The sequence below is a fragment of the Protopterus annectens genome, chromosome 10.part0, assembly GCF_019279795.1.
Source record: "Protopterus annectens isolate FY-2018-M chromosome 10.part0, PAN1.0, whole genome shotgun sequence".
Lineage (NCBI taxonomy): Eukaryota > Metazoa > Chordata > Ceratodontiformes > Protopteridae > Protopterus > Protopterus annectens.
The window spans coordinates 1,076,559,834-1,076,576,122 of record NC_056744.1 but is presented as its reverse complement, the minus strand read 5'-3'; positions in this window follow the sequence as shown (position 1 = coordinate 1,076,576,122).

Here is a 16,289-nt window from a genome sequence, read left to right as displayed (position 1 = left end):
AATCCACTACTCCAACCCCCTCAGCCCCTACCCAAAAATCACCAGAGTCTATTGCCAACAACTTCAACAGTTTCTTCACAGAAACCATCCAGGCCCTTGCTAGCAAACTTAAACCCACTTGTCCTAACACTGAAACCCTTAAACTCAGTGACAGTCTCTCCTTTAGCTTCCAAAAAGCTCTGACTTCACTCATTAGAGCCCTAATTAAAAAACTCAAACCAGCCACCCTTTCAGCTGACCTCCTCCCTGCAGACTACCTGCAAAAAGCCGCTGATGTCGTAGCATACCCTGTTACTATTTTGATAAACAGAACCATAACTGAAGCCTCTATATGGAAAAAATCCCATGTCATACCACTCCATAAAGGTGGCAGCTCCATTGAACTGTCAGACTATAGACCAATAGCTATCCTTTCCCCTCTGGCTAAAATTATGGAAAAGTGTATCCATAAACAACTCTTACACTACCTTATCCAAAATAATCTTCTGGCCAACTTCCAGCATGGATTTAGACCACCGCACAGTACCACCTCAGCCCTCCTCTCCTTTTCTAATGTCATAAATTCTAACCGTAACAACAACAAACTATCTTCTGCCCTGTTTCTTGAGCTTTCCAAGGCCTTTGACATGGTAAACCACCAGCTACTCTTACTTACCCTAAATAAAATATCCCTAAATAACCATGCTATACAATGGTTTCAATCTTATCTTAGTGGAAGACAGCAGGCTGGCCTTTGGCAGGACAAACTCTCCACCCTTCTCCCCATTACCTTTGGTGTCCCTGAAAGCTCCATATTAGGTCCCCTTCTTTTCTTCCTCTTTATCAATGACCTCCACACTGTAATCACAGACGCAACCTGTATACAATATGCCGATGACTCCACCCTGATTTGCTCAGCCTCTACTCCTACAGATCTCCTTAGTTTAACCCAGAAAACCTTTAATACAGTGGAAAACTGGATCTCTAATCAACAGCTGATATTAAACCCTAATAAAACAAAGCTGTTGCTCTTCTCCCCTACTCGCAAATCCTCTCAACCTTCATTTACTATAACATCTAACAACGTGACCATAATCTCACCAGATATGTATACCAAACTCCTGGGTGTTATAATAGACAACAACCTCAAATATGATATGCATGTAAACCAAACTATTAAAACTGTTTATAAAAAACTTGGCTCCCTATACAAAAACAAACCTTTTCTCACCCCTCTAGCTAGGACTGCCATTGCCCATACCCATCTGCTTTCAACTCTACTCTATGCCTCACCAGTACTCACTATATTGAACAAAACTGATCTCAGCAAACTCTCTAGCTGCTACAATCAAATTGCTAGGTTTGCCACAGGAACTCCCTACAGGACACAACATTGTCAAAACCTACACTTCTTAGGATGGCTAGAACTCCCCAGGCTAATTCAATTTAATCAACTTAATGTAGCATTCAAGGTTATTAACCATCCAGAAAAAATGCCCTCCCTTAAAAACATTATCCATTCCTACAAAAATGCTAGGCCTCTTCGTTCCACTACAAAACGTTTGGTTCAATCTGTTAAAGCTAACAACCTACCTGGAGAATCTTTGTTTGCAAATTCAGTAGCAAAACATGGAATTCGCTCCCATCTGAACTTACTCTGAACTCCTCCCTTAATCAGTTAAAAAAAAATCTAACCCAGTATTTTAAAACTCACTGGTTATGTCCTTGCTCTAACCCTGACTAAAGCCTCATCTACTTCCATATCCCTGCAGTTTCTTATTCATAGCAACTAACCTCTTACATTAAAAGTTTTGAAAAGAGAAACTGTAATATCTTTGCAGATACTCTGTATATAAGCTGCACCTATAGGTTTGATAAGAGAAACTGTAACATACTTGTATATATTTATGTATATAAACTGTATTCTTCATAAGCTTGAAATGTGAGACTGTAACTTGTATGTTAATACATTTGTGCATATACTGTAACTTGCTTGTCTTTATCTGTTTGTAAGTTTGGAACTTTTCTTCCTGGGCCTCCCCTGAAAATGGACATGTATCCAGTTAGACTATCCCAGTCAACAAATGCAAAATAAAATAAATAAATAAAATAAATAATAAGTATATAACATGGCTTTTTTTTTCTTTGCAGACGTCATATGTTGATCTACAACAGTGCAGTGTGCATTTCTGCCTGCTCTATGCCCTCGTAACCACATCTCTTTTGATAGGGTACTAGCCATTCATGCAGTAATGTCAAAACGTGAAGGCTTCTTTTATCATACAGATGACTGACTGTAATTAACAGATATCATCACTGATGTATTTCAAATCATCTTCATTGATATGTTGCATATCTTGCATAAATGTAAGTTTATTTCTTTAGTAGCCATGTTTTACATAAGTAGTCGCACATCTGTACAACTGTCAGTTCCTTAATCAAGCCCATCTTCTGCAATGGATTATTTTGTTGATTTTGGCTGACTTTCCAAAAGTTTTGTAACCTCAAATATTGTCATATTGATCACAATACCTGTGTTTGATAAAGTTTAAAATGTTCTGAGAGATGTTATGTGACTTGCACATATATGTGCTACATATAGCTATATATATATATATATATATATATATATATATATATATATATATATATATATATATATCTATATATATATATATATATATATATATATATATATATATATATATATACATATATATATGGATCTACTTTACATGGTCGACATTTCAGAAAGCCGAAGACCATATGGCCGAGACCATATGATCGACTTTTGAAATGTTGATCATGTAAAAACAAAAAAAACCACAACACTCACTTACCTTCACATTGCTAGCAGAGGTGCACGTTCCGTGGGGGGCCATGCCCCCCACACACCCCTCGGAACTTAAATATACCAACTCCAAGATCGCACTACATTGCAGAAGATGGAAATCTTTCCATTCAGCACTGTACGGAGATGTCCCTTCCACATGGTTGACATTTCAAAAGTCGATCATATGGTCTCAGCCATATGGTCTTCAGCTTTCTGAAATGCTGAGCATGTGAAGGGGACCCCTATATATATATATATATATATATATATATATATATATATATATATATATATATATATATGGGTCTACTTTAAAACACTTATCATTTTGTTGACTTTCAAAACACCAAGACCAAAACGTCAGAAATTTACAATCACGAACTCCTGGAACATTATATTCCCCTTCTGGAGAGTAATCATTTGGCCACCAATGATAACATTATGAATGGAAACAAATTACACCCACAGGAGTAGGGGGTTTTGCTCCCCACACCCCCCCCCTCCTTAAATATACCAACTCCAAGATTGTACTACAGCGGAGAAAGGGCAAAGTTCACCATGGTGGCCAAATGGCTAGTTTCCCAGAGAGAAAATAAGATGTTCTGGGAGTTTGTGATTGTAAACTTCCAACATTTTTGTCTCGCTGTTTTGAATGTTGATGAAATGGTAAGCCAACATTATAAAGGGGACCCAAGGCAGGAAGAGAGGAGAAAGGCTAGGACTGTGGTAGTGAGGGTCGGAACTTTGAATGTTGGCAGTATGACTGGTATAGGGAGAGAGCTAGCTGATATGATGGACAGAAGGAAGGTTGGTATATTGTGTGTGCAAGAGACCAGATGGAAGAGGAGTAAGGCTAGGTGTATGGGAGATGGGTTCAAATTGTTTTACCATGGTGTGGATGGCAGGAGAAATGGCATAGGAGTTATTCTGAAGGAACAGTATTCTAAGAGTGTTTTGGAGGTAAAAAGAGTGTTGGATAGAGTGATGTTTATGAAGCTGGAAATTAATGGTGTAATGATGAATGTTGTTAGTACATATGCTCCACAAGCTGGGTGTGCTATGGATGAGAGAGAAAAATTTTGGAGTGAATTGGATGAAGTGGTTATGACTGTACCCAAGGGTGAGAGAGTGGTGATTGGAGCAGATTTCAGTGAGCATGTTGGTGAAGGGAACAGAGGGGATGAGGAAGTGATGGGTAGGTATGGTGTTAAACAAAGGAATGCAGAAGGTCAGATGGTAGTGGATTTTGCGAAAAGGATGGACATGGCTGTGGTGAATATGTATTTTAACAAGAGGGAGGAGCATAGGGTGACATACAAGAGTGGAGGAAGATGCACACAAGTGGATTATATCTTATGTAGGAGGGCCAGTTTGAAGGAGATTGGAGACTGTAAAGTGGTGTCCGGGGAAAGTGTAGTTAGGCAGCATAGGATGGAGGTTTGTAGGATGACGTTGGTGATCAAGAAGAGGAGGTGGAGTGTGCGGGCAGCACCAAGGATCAAATGGTAGAAATTGAAAAAGGGTAATTGTGAGGTGGAGTTCAGGAATGCGTCAAGATAGGCACTGTGTGGCAGTGAAGAGTTACCAAATAGCTGAGTAACTACAGCAGAGCTAGTAAGGGAGACTGCTAGAAAGGTGCTTGGTATGAAATCTGGACAGAGGAAGGACGACAAGGAGACATGGTGGTGTAATGATGAAGTACAGGAGAATATACAGAGAAAGAGGTTGGCAAAGAAGTGGGATTTTCAGAGAGATGAAGAATGTAGACAGGAGTATAAGGAGATGAGGTGCATGGCAAAGAGAGAGGTGGCAAAGACTAAGGATAAGGCATATGAAGAGTTGTATGAAAGGTTGGACACTAAGGAGGGAGAAAATTACCTGTACCGACTGGCTAGACAGAGGGACCGAGCTAGGAAAGATGTGCAGCAGGTAAAGGTGATAAAGGATAATGAGGGAAACATACTCACAAGCGAGAAGAGTGTGTTGAGGAGATGGAAAGAGTACTTTGAGGGGTTAATGAATGAAGAGAATGAGGGGAAGAGAAGGTTGGATGATGTAGGGATAGTGAATGATGAAGTACAATGGATTAGCAAGGAGGAAGTAAGAATAGGATGAGGATGAAGAATGGAAAGGCTGTTGGCCCAGATGACATACCTGTGGAAGCATGGAGGTGTTTAGGTGAAATGGCAGTGGAGTTTTTAACCAGATTGTTTAATGAAATCTTGGAAAGTGAGAGGATGCCTGAGGAATGGAGAAAAAGTGTTTGGTACCGATTTTTAAGAATAAGGGTGATGTGCAGAGCTGTAGTAACTACAGAGGGATTAAACTGATCAGTCACAGCATGAAGTTATGGGAAAGAACAGTGGAAGCTAGGTTAAGAAGGGACGTGATGATTAGTGATCAGCAGTATGGTTTCATGCCGGGAAAGAGAACTACAGATGCGCTGTTTGCTCTGGGAGTGTTGATGGAGAAGTACAGAGAATGTCAGAAGGAGTTGCATTGTGTTTTTGTAGACTTAGAGAAAGCATATGACAGGGTGCCTAGAGAGGAGTTGTGGTATTGTATGAGGAAGTCAGGAGTGTTAGAGAAGTATGTAAGAGTGGTACAGGATATGTACGAGGGTAGTGTGACAGCGGTGAAGTCTACTGTGGGAGTGATTGATGCATTTAAGGTGGATGTGGGGTTACATCAAGGATCAGCTCTGAGCCCTTATTTGCAATGGTGATGGACAGGTTGACAGACGAGATCAGACAGGAGTCCCCATGGACTATGATGTTTGCAGATGACATTGTGATCTGTAGTGAGAGTAGGAACAGGTGGAGAAGACCCTGGAGAGATGTAGATATGCTCTAGAGAGAAGAGGAATGAAGGTCAGCAGGACTAAGACAGAATATATGTGTGTGAATGAGAGGGAGGATAGAGGAATGGTGAGGATGCAAGGAGTAGAGGTGGCAAAGGTGGATGAGTTTAAATACTTGGGGTCAATAGTTCAGAGTAACGGTGAGTGTGGAAGAGAGGTGAAGAAGAGAGTACAGGCAGGATGGAGTGGGTGGAGAAGAGTGTCAGGAGTGATTTGTGACAGACGAGTACCTGTAAGAGTAAAAGGGAAGGTCTACAAGAGGGCAGTGAGACCAGCTATGTCATATGGGTTGGAGACTTTGGCATTGACAAAAAGGCAGGAGTCTGACCTGGATGTGGCAGAGTTAAAGATGTTAAGATTTGCACTGGGTGTGACAAGGGTGGACAGGATTAGGAATAAGTATATTAGAGGGTCAGCCCAAGTTGGAAGGTTTGGAGACAAAGCCAGAGAGGCAAGATTACATTGGTTTGGACATGTGCTGAGGAGGGATGTTGAGTATATTGGGAAAAAGATGCTAAGGATGAAGCTACCAGGTAACAGGAAAAGAGGAAGGCCTAAGATAAGGTTTATGGATGTGGTGAGAGAGGACATGCAGGTGGTTGGTGTGACAGAGCAAGATGCAGAGGACAGGAAGAAATGGAAACAGGTGATCCACTGTGGAGACCCCTAATGGGAACAGCCAAAAGATGATATATATATATATATATATATATATATATATATATATATATATATATATATATATATAGATAGATATATATATAGATAGATATATATAGATATATATATATATATATATATATATATATATATATATATATATATATATATATATATATATACATGGCATTTTTGCATATACGTCTGTCATGTCATTCTGTTTATGTTTTCATAACAGAAGAACACTGCTGCAGCCAGGGCACCTTCAAGGAGGACAAGAATAAGGTGCTTGTGAAGGCCATGTTCATATATTTCACAGCTCTTTCAGGCTGAACAGGTTCAAAACATACCTCTCAACCATACAAAATTCCTTGGTAACAAAATTCCTTGGTATTTTCCAGTTTTGAGGGTGAAATCATAGGATCATAGGAAATTACTAGGCTAGTGGACATGAGGTCCTTACAAGCCTAGCCAAGAACTTAGCCCATGTTCCAAGTCAGCATCAGATGCCCCTGTCCAGCAGAGACACAGGTGGAATCCCAGCAGTGTATTTTCTGTTGGGGTTCCATGAATTTCCAAATGGCCCCTTCAATTCCCGCTTTTTTTTTTCCTTTCACATCCCTCATCTGTCCAAAACATCCTTGCTTTTGCCTCATATTTAATTCATGTCAATCATAAATTTATGATAAATCACTGAAGTTTATAGCAGACTTTAATGACATACAGTAGGACCTATTTTTCAGAAAATGCAAGCTGATGCAAAATCTTTTTCTGGAGCTTTTCTCCCCGGGCCTCCACTGAAAATGGGCTCTTTTTAGGCCCAGTGGACTTCCCTGGTCAACAAACGGAAATAAATAAATAAATAACTACAATTTTGGTCTACTAACTTTTTTTTTAAATATTTAAAACTGTTCCTGATTTTAGCCCTGTATGCCCACCCATTGTTAGCTTTGTCCAGAATTCTTTTGCAAAAAAGTTGAGGTACAGTTTCCCCACAGATTAATGAGTGATTCCCCCCACAGTCCTGTAATAAAAATGGCATCCTGTACAGAATTAATTACTCTGCCTTGCCCTCATGGAGAGCCAGTACTTCTGACTTGGATTAAGCTAGTAATCGGAAAAATCAACAAACAAAATGGTAACACTAACCTGAAATTCACCTTTTTAGCTCCGTTACTAAATGCAACCCAATTTCACAGTTATTTTTTGCTCTTCCCCTTTGTAGTTTCTGTTCTTCTCTTTGCAAACACAAAACACCTATTCTATAATGCACTGCTGATCACAGGACTATAGCATTAAAGGAGCAGTGCACGATACTTAGATGTTGCAGAAAGCATCAGTTGGTGGCATTGTGACTAACTGGAGGCTTGTTCATTAATTATATAACTACAAGTTCAGTTGCTGTGTGTGTCTAAGCTACAGAATTATCTTTCCAATCAATTGTCTAATGCGAATGGGTGAACTCATGAGTTGTGGGCCTACTTTACAATGCTCCCCCCTTAGATGATAAAGTGGTGTAGGAATGGTAGTTAAAGTGTGTAATCTCTGGAGTCTTGTCAGTACGACAACAGAAACATAAAAAAAATGTATAGTCTGAAAAAGAATGTAGTTTACACAAGTATATGACCAGAAAATCTCAGTTTGTACATAAAATCCCTATACCGGTAGAAAAACGAGTGTCCTAGTTTCCGTGATATCTATGTCTACATGATCTATAGAGAGAAAGGCACACAGAATTACGCATATAGGTAGAGTTACCACCTGTCCATCTTTGCACAGGACAGTTCCTGTTTGGGCAGTTGTGTCCTGTGGAAAAAATAAAAATAAAAAATGGCAAATGTCCTAGGATTTTCAGACAAAAATATTTCTTAAAGTTTTCTCTCACAGGTGCATAAAACAATTATTTTGTGCCTGAAACACACAAATGTCATATGAAACATCATATGCAGCTGAAATGTTACAGGAATAAGCTTTTATTTTGGCAAAACAAGTGAAGTTCAGTCTTTTACTGTGACTCTGGGTCTGGTTTGTCCTGCAAAATATCATGTTTCTACAAAGCATACCTCTCAACTGTTTAGATTTTTTGCTTCATATTTTTGATCTGTCCCTCATAAAATTTATGTCAAACCCCACCCAGGTCAGCCAATTCCCTGCCCACCACTAACCTCAACAGACCTTAAACATGTCCACTGACTTGCTTTTTCTGAAGGATATTTGTTGTTTCAGATTTTGTCCTTCAATTTGCTTTTGAATGTTGGTATCCCAGAATTCCATTGGAGTGGGCAGAATTTCATAATTATGCCTGCATATTTTATGCTAATCAGTGTCCAGATTTTTTGCCAAAAAGGCAGGAGTCAGAGCTTGACATGGCAGAGATGAAGATGTTAAGATTTGCACTGGGTGTGACAAGGATGGACATGATTAGGAATAAGTATATTAGAGGGTCAGCCCAGGTTGGAAGGTTTGGAGACAAAGCCAGAGAGGCAAGATTACGTTGGTTTGGACATGTGCTGAGGAGGGATGCAGAGTATATTGGGATAAAGATGCTAAGGATGAAGCTGCCAGGTAACAGGAAAAGAGGAAGGCCTAAGTTAAGGTTTATGGATGTGGTGAGAGAGGACATGCAGACAGTTGGTGTGACAGAGCAAGATGCAGAGGACAGGAAGAAATGGAAAGAGTTTATCTGCTGTGGCGACCCCTAACGAGAGCAGCTGAAAGAAGAAGTGTCCAGATTTTTTGCCACTTGTACTTCCTTTTCATGGGCCTTTGTCCAGATTTTGATGTTTCCAGGTTGAGAGCTATCCAGACAGTTGAAACTGTTTGCTAGACTCGCAGAATAACTGCCACATACTTTAAACAAGAAACAGTTTAAACACTGCAGTAATAAATTGTTTCGTAATTGACCTCAGAGCAAAGAATTGAAGAACACATTTACTAATAAGTTCAGCTGTCAGTCCATTCTATGGATGGTAAAATACAACCTTTTGCTTTCCAACAGCTTTTGCCCCCACGTATGCCAACTTGGCTATGGGCCTCTTTGAGACTGAATATCTATATAGAAATATTTTTTTATCCTAGGCATGTCATTAGATATTATAGTTTTATTGATGACTTGATATTTTTGGTACAAGGGGGCCAGCCTCTTGTTGAGAATTTTATTTCTGAGTTACATAGGAATATATTTTATTTAGAATTTGATGGCCTTAAAGTAGGGACTTGTATATCCTTTATGGATGCTACACTGAATATTGTGCATGGTAAAAATTTGGATACATCAGTTAATAGAAAGTTTGATGAAGGGATACAGTATGTACATGGACAGAGTTGTCATCCCCCCCCCCCCCTCCATACACTGGAGGCATTGCCTTTTAGTGAATTTCTTAGGATTTTTAGGCTATGTAATAATTATTATGTGTTTAGAAAATAATTAAATAAAACCATTGAGATGTTTGAGTGAAGGGGTTATAGTAATGAGTTAATTGATAAAAGCTGTAAAAAAATTATTGAAAGTAATTACCGAAGAACAAGAGGTAGTATTTATAAGGTACCTACTGTTTCTCTTAAAAATAGGACGAGAGAACAATTTGATACTTTGTATTTTGTAACTACATACAGCTGTCTGAGTATTGAAATAACTGGTGAGGTATTATTGGGAATATTTCAGTTTCTCTTGGTAATGTGACAGTTTGGTTGAAGGAAAAACTGGGGTTTTCTTTCAGAAGAGGGAAAAATATTCAAACCTTTATAGTAAGGAACAAATTCACTATGCCTCTGTAAAAGAAAACACAAAGATCAATGCACGTTAGGTTCAAGCAAGGCACCCTTTATTACTTGCAGCAAGGAGACAAAGCATGTAGGTACAAGGTTTGTCTGATTTTCCATAGTTCAGCCTACAGTTTTTATACACTTTTTTGCAAGTTCACAGAAAGATGCTATTATTAGATTTGCTGCTGACATGGTCAGATAATTGCTGTCTTGCAAAAACATATTTGAGAAAAACAACCTGGCCTTGGGCTTGTTTCAGCTTTCCTTAGTTTCTCACAATTCTTTCTCTAGTTCTGATATGATACATTCAAGGTACAGTCCTGGCCTCAATACACATTCTGCTGACCATGGTGAATTTACAGACATCCATTGTTCTTTTTTCAGAGCTTCTAGCAGCTGCATATTTTCGCACAGAATAAGCAGAATAAATGTATTAACTCCTTTTAACCCTTAATGCACCAAGCCTGCATATTGCAGTTAAATATTTCAATACACTAAGCCTACATATTGCATTGCAGTTATACATTTTCCTAACATTTCCCCCCTTTTAATACTTTGTTCTACTTTCAAAACAAGCATAAGCAGTTTTTCTTCCCTTAACCATTTCCCACTCAGGATTTGCAGTTAGAGAGTCATTCAGTTCAAGCTTGTGAAAGTATTTCTTCAGATTTTAATCAGTACCTCTAACTCTACATTCTGATATAAAGTCTTTGAAATTGAAGCTTCTATGAAATTTTCAACTAGTCTTTTTATACAGGGGATGCAGCAGCATCCACACACCATTAGTAAGGCTGCCCCTACACAGATGGCAATCAGAATGTTCATCAAGATGCTGCCCCAACCCCCGAACCATTTTTGGAAAAAGTCTGTCAATGAATTCGGTCCTGATTTGGTCATAGCCGACACTTGCTGAATTATTTTGAGATGGCTGTCTATTTCATGTTTGTTGTCAGGAATAAACGAACAGCACTCCTCCTGGATTAAAGCGGACAAACCTCCTTTCGCCGCTAGGGTGAAGTCGAGAGCCATGCGATTTTGAAGCACCACTGTCCTCATGGCTGTGAGTTCATCAGTCACCAATTCTAGGGTGGAAAAAGTCGCATTACTCATTGTTTCAAGAAGTTTGAATAGTTTTCTCAGCTCCCAGATCAATTTCACTGCTCCGTATGCTGGTATTATGCCCGCCCAAGATATGACATTATCACCCAGATCCATGTGCGACAGTCCTTTGTCATTCACATGGGCTAAATCATGGTGATATATCCAGGATGCATCAACTTGTCCCACCAGATTAGCGGGTTTCTTGATTTCTCGAACATTTCGAATTTTACCCTGGGGTAGTGTCGATACATGTCGTATTGCTGGAATCAGATATGCCAGAAAACAGCTTCCAGACCAATTGCCTGGTAGCCATTTATATGCTCTATCACCTCACATGAAGTAGCAGTCAAGAATTGCGACTGAGATGTTGCTGAATTTATAGTTGCCGGGCTTTTGTTGGGTCATAGCCCAGAATATTTTACTATACACAATTTGATTTTCATCGACCGTTTTCTTTCTTTCAGTGGAGTCATTGCTATTGCCAACTTGCAATTGATGGCCCTCGTTTGTCGTGGTGCAGGAATTTCCAGTACAGTAATGTATCACTGCCATGTTACAGGTGCTATTTCCAACCTCTGTTTTTCCGAAGTTTTGAAAGCACACTGTTCCTTTTTGCCTTGGGTAAGAAAGGGTCACTCTTTTAATTGATGTCACATTCACTGCATCTTTCAGCAGTGCTTGCCAGGTTTGGTTCATATTTAAGGGAATCTGTATTAAGGGTATTCCTCCATGTGCAGTAGGAATAGCTGCACAGACCCAGCAACTGGAGATATTGAGGGTGTCTGCATAAGCGTGCTTAATAGCCTGATAAGTATTGGAATTTGGGTGCGACTTTGCACGTTTACTTCGTTCTACTTGTGTGGCAGAGAAAAGAAATGGCCACAATAAAAAGATTATTGCTACCAGTACAGTTAACAGGATGGTCATGCAATATTTCTGCAGGAATGATTGCTCTGCATTCCTGTTTTCTCTGGTTCCTCCAAACAGATGTATTTGGATCTTTCTTGCTTCCGTCATCTTCGCCTAGGACACGTGATCTTACTCTCTGCCCTATAGGACCTTAGCACCAGTGATTGCTTCACTGGGTTTGAGACGGATCAGTTCCTATTGATCTGACCCCCCTTTGTAGCCAGACTTTTGTGCTTAGGGTCCCGATGGAGAGGTAAGGTCTTTTTCCAGCTCGAAGTTCTTCACCAACTTGCAGTGCGTCAGATGTATCCACAAAGCTCGCTCTGCTATTTTGACTGCAGTAGGTGTTGAAAGAAGCACCTGGTAGGGACCTTCCCACTTTGGTGATGCCCAGTTATATCGCTTCACGATTTACATAGGTTCATAGGTTGGTACTAGGCTATCAGCCCTAGGGCCTATACAAGCCTAGCCATAACAATTCCCTGGCTATTTCTTCCCACACTATTTACTTCCCTGGACCCCTGTCTAGCAGGGCGACTGACGTGATCCCCAGGGTGAATTTCCTTTCTCCCATCCACACCCAGTCTCCTGGCGTCACTGCCACTTCCGATGTTTCGGTTTGTTTTTGACCTGAAACAGAATTAAACTGCAACAGATGTTTAGAACTCAACAACTTTTTCATATATTCAGCTAACGTAAAATCAGCTTCCTGGTCTGATGACATGAGAGGTTTCCACTAGGGTGTATAATAAGCCCTCCCATACAGCTTCTCGAAAGGAGTCAGTCCTTTTGCTGTAGGGACGGTTCTCATGTTCAACAGTGCCAGGGGTAAACAGTACAGCCAGGTTTTCCCTGTCTCAGCTATCAATTTCCTCAGTTTGCTTTTCAGCATACCATTATGTCTTTCAACCAGCCCTGCAGACTGCGGATGATATGCACAATGTTTTTTTTAAAGAAATACCAAAAAACGTACTCAGCTGTTGTATGGTTTGATTTACAAAGTGCGTACCATTGTCACTATAGATTCTCTCCGGAATGCCGAACCTAGGAATAATTTCCTTAACAAGTACTTTTGCCACTGTAACTGCATCTGGGTTTTTGGTTGGAAAGGCTTCCACCCATCTGGAAAACATATCTATAATGTCAAGGCAATACTTCTTATTCTCACATTTGTTCAATTCTATGAAAACCATACAGATAGTGTGAAACGGATATGGTGGTGTGGGAAAACTCCCTTGCTTGGGCTTTATCACCCCCTGTGCATGGTGTTTGTTACAAATCTGACACATTAAACAAAATTTTTTAGAATAGTTTGTAAATCCGTACATTGTGAACACCTGGTTTACCAACTGTATCATCCCCCCTGTTGAGACATGGCACTGCCCATGGCTCAACAATGCCGCATAGCGGAACAAATTATAGGGTAGTATTGGTTTCCCTTCCTTAGAGATGTACAACCCCTTTTCGAGGATTGCTCCTCGTTTTATCCATTGCTGTTTTTCAGCTTGTGTAGTGAATGTCTGCATTGTTTTTAACATATCCAGATTCAGAATTTCAGAGGGTTGTAATTCCTTGTTTAAAAGAAATACTTCTGTAGCTACTTGTTTTGCAGCTGTATCAGCTCTTGCATTACCTTTTGAAATCCTATCTTGTTGCTTGGTGTGAGCTGCAAATTTGCAAATGGCCACCTTCTGAGGTAACTGAATAGATTCTAAAAGATCTAAAATAAACTGTGCATGATTTATAGGTTTGCCAGTAGATGTTATCATTCCCCGGTTTTTCCACTGTTGTGCAAACACATGTACAGTGGAAAAAGCGTACTGGCTATCAGTAAAAATGTTTACACATTTACCCCTTGCTAAGGTACATGCCCGTGTCAGGGCAATCAATTCTGCTGCCTGTGCAGATAAATTGTGTGGTAAGGATTTTGCTTCTACAACCTCAGTATCAGAGACTACTGCATATCCTACTAGGTTATGTCCTGCAGGACCCCTTTTGCATGAGCCATCCATGTAGTATGTCACCCCGGCATCCACCAAGGGGACATCTGTGAGATCTTTTCTAGGTAATGTCTTTTGCTCGATTACCTGCAGGCAGCGATGCGGTGTGCCGTCTGCAGGGGTCAGGAGCAGAGTAGAAGGGTTCAAAGTCATGCATCGTTCAATTGTCATATGAGGTTGGCTCAACAATATAGTCATGCAGGAGAGATGCCTAGCAGGGGAAAGATATGCCACCTTTTCTTGTAGCAAAATAATCGTGACTGCGTGGGGTACCCTCAGAGTGAGGGGGTGGAACAAGACTACTGAGGCCGAAGCTTGCACTGCCATCGCTGCTGCAACTACTGCCTGCACACAGTGTGGTAAGGACCGTACCACTGGGTCTAATTGTGATGAATAGTAAGCAATGGGGCGTTGCTTATCCCCATGTTGCTGTGTTAGTACTGATGTCATATAATCCTGCTTGCAATCTACAGTCTGGAAAACCGTTTATGATAATTTGGTAATCACAGAACTAGAGAGGACGCTATTAATTGTTTCAGTTTACAAAAGGCAGATTCTGCCTCTGATGTCCATTGTAACAACTCCTGTGCTGCAATAGGCTTCTTATATATAAGATCAGTTAGGGGTGCAGTTTCCAAGGCATAGTTTGGAATCCAGCTTCGACAGAAATTAGTCGTTCCCAAGAAGGACATAATTTCCTCCTTGGTGGTGGGTTTTGGTGCCTGCAAGATTGCCACTTTTCTGTCTTCATCTAGAGTTCTACCTTCCTTGGATATCACATATCCTAGGTACTTAACCTGTTTTCTCCAGAGCTCCAGCTTATCTTTGTTTACTTTATGTCCCTCAGCGGCTAAAAATCGTAGCAGTGCTACGGTATCTTCCCTACAATCCTGCAGGGTGGAGGCCGCCAACAAAATGTCATCAACATAAAGTATGACCTGACTACCCTTTGGTGGATTAAGCCTTGCCAAGTTACTTGACATTTCTTGTGACAATATCATAGGGCTCTCACAATATCCCTGTGGTAGTCACGTATATGTGTATCTTTTTCCCTGAAATGTAAATGCAAACCAATACTGGCTATCTGGGTGTATCGGTATTGAAAAGAATGCATTACTAATATCCACCACAGAAAAATATTTTTGTTGAGGTTTTAAGTTATTTAACAGAGTGTGTGGATCTGGCACTATAGGCACCCTTGGTACTACTGTGTCATTCACAGCTTGCAAATCCTGGACCATACGCCATTCTCCATTGGCTTTTTTAACTGGAAATAGAGGTGTATTACACAGAGAATCGGGAGATTCCACTAGCACCCCTCCCTTAAGTAATGCTGCTATAATAGGTTTTATCCCTGCCTTTGCATCTTTATCTTTCCTTAAGGGGTATTGTCTTTTCTGTGGTCTAAATGCTGATTTCGGTGTGATATTAACTGGCCCTGCCATACGGATAAGTCCTACATCTGATTTCCCTGTTGACCAGAGAGTCTCTGATATATCTCGCAAGGTGTTTTCTTCCTCCTTCAGTAGGAGCGTCCATCAGCTGTCTTCGAGAGAATGCAGGTGCACAGCTGAGTTGGTCTGTGTCACCCAATTCAATTTCTGTACTTGTATTCCCTGTCCTGACAGTTCCAGTTCTGTTTGTTTCTCCCATCTTGTGGCTTACTCCCCTAGGTCTGCCCACTGTATATTTTTATTCTTAGTCAAGCTAACATGTGGTAATCGATTAGATTTATAAAGTGTTAAAAATTCCTGGGGCAGCGAACAGCTGACTACACTATTCCTTTCTGTGTCCCAGTACAGGTTACGCAGTACCAATCTATTTGTATGATTCTTAAATAATCTTTCTTCATATTCCTTATCGGGTCCTGGTGTATTACAAAAATATAGGGTACAATGTAACAGGTGTTGTTTATCAATGTCGAGGGAGGGAAACTTACTGATGGCTACGTTCATCAGCTCCTTGGTCACAGTCCCTGGACCAGTTGTGACCAAGTCCTGACTATACCAATAAAATATTTCACCCCCCGATTGCACTGTAAAGGTGTCAGTTTGTTGCTGTGCTTCCATTCCCTGCATGGTTGGAACTACTGCTATGCCAAATAACTGCATGAGATCCCTGCCCAAGAGATTCACTGGGCACTTTGCAGAAACTACAATCTTACTTTTCTGTGTCGATCCCG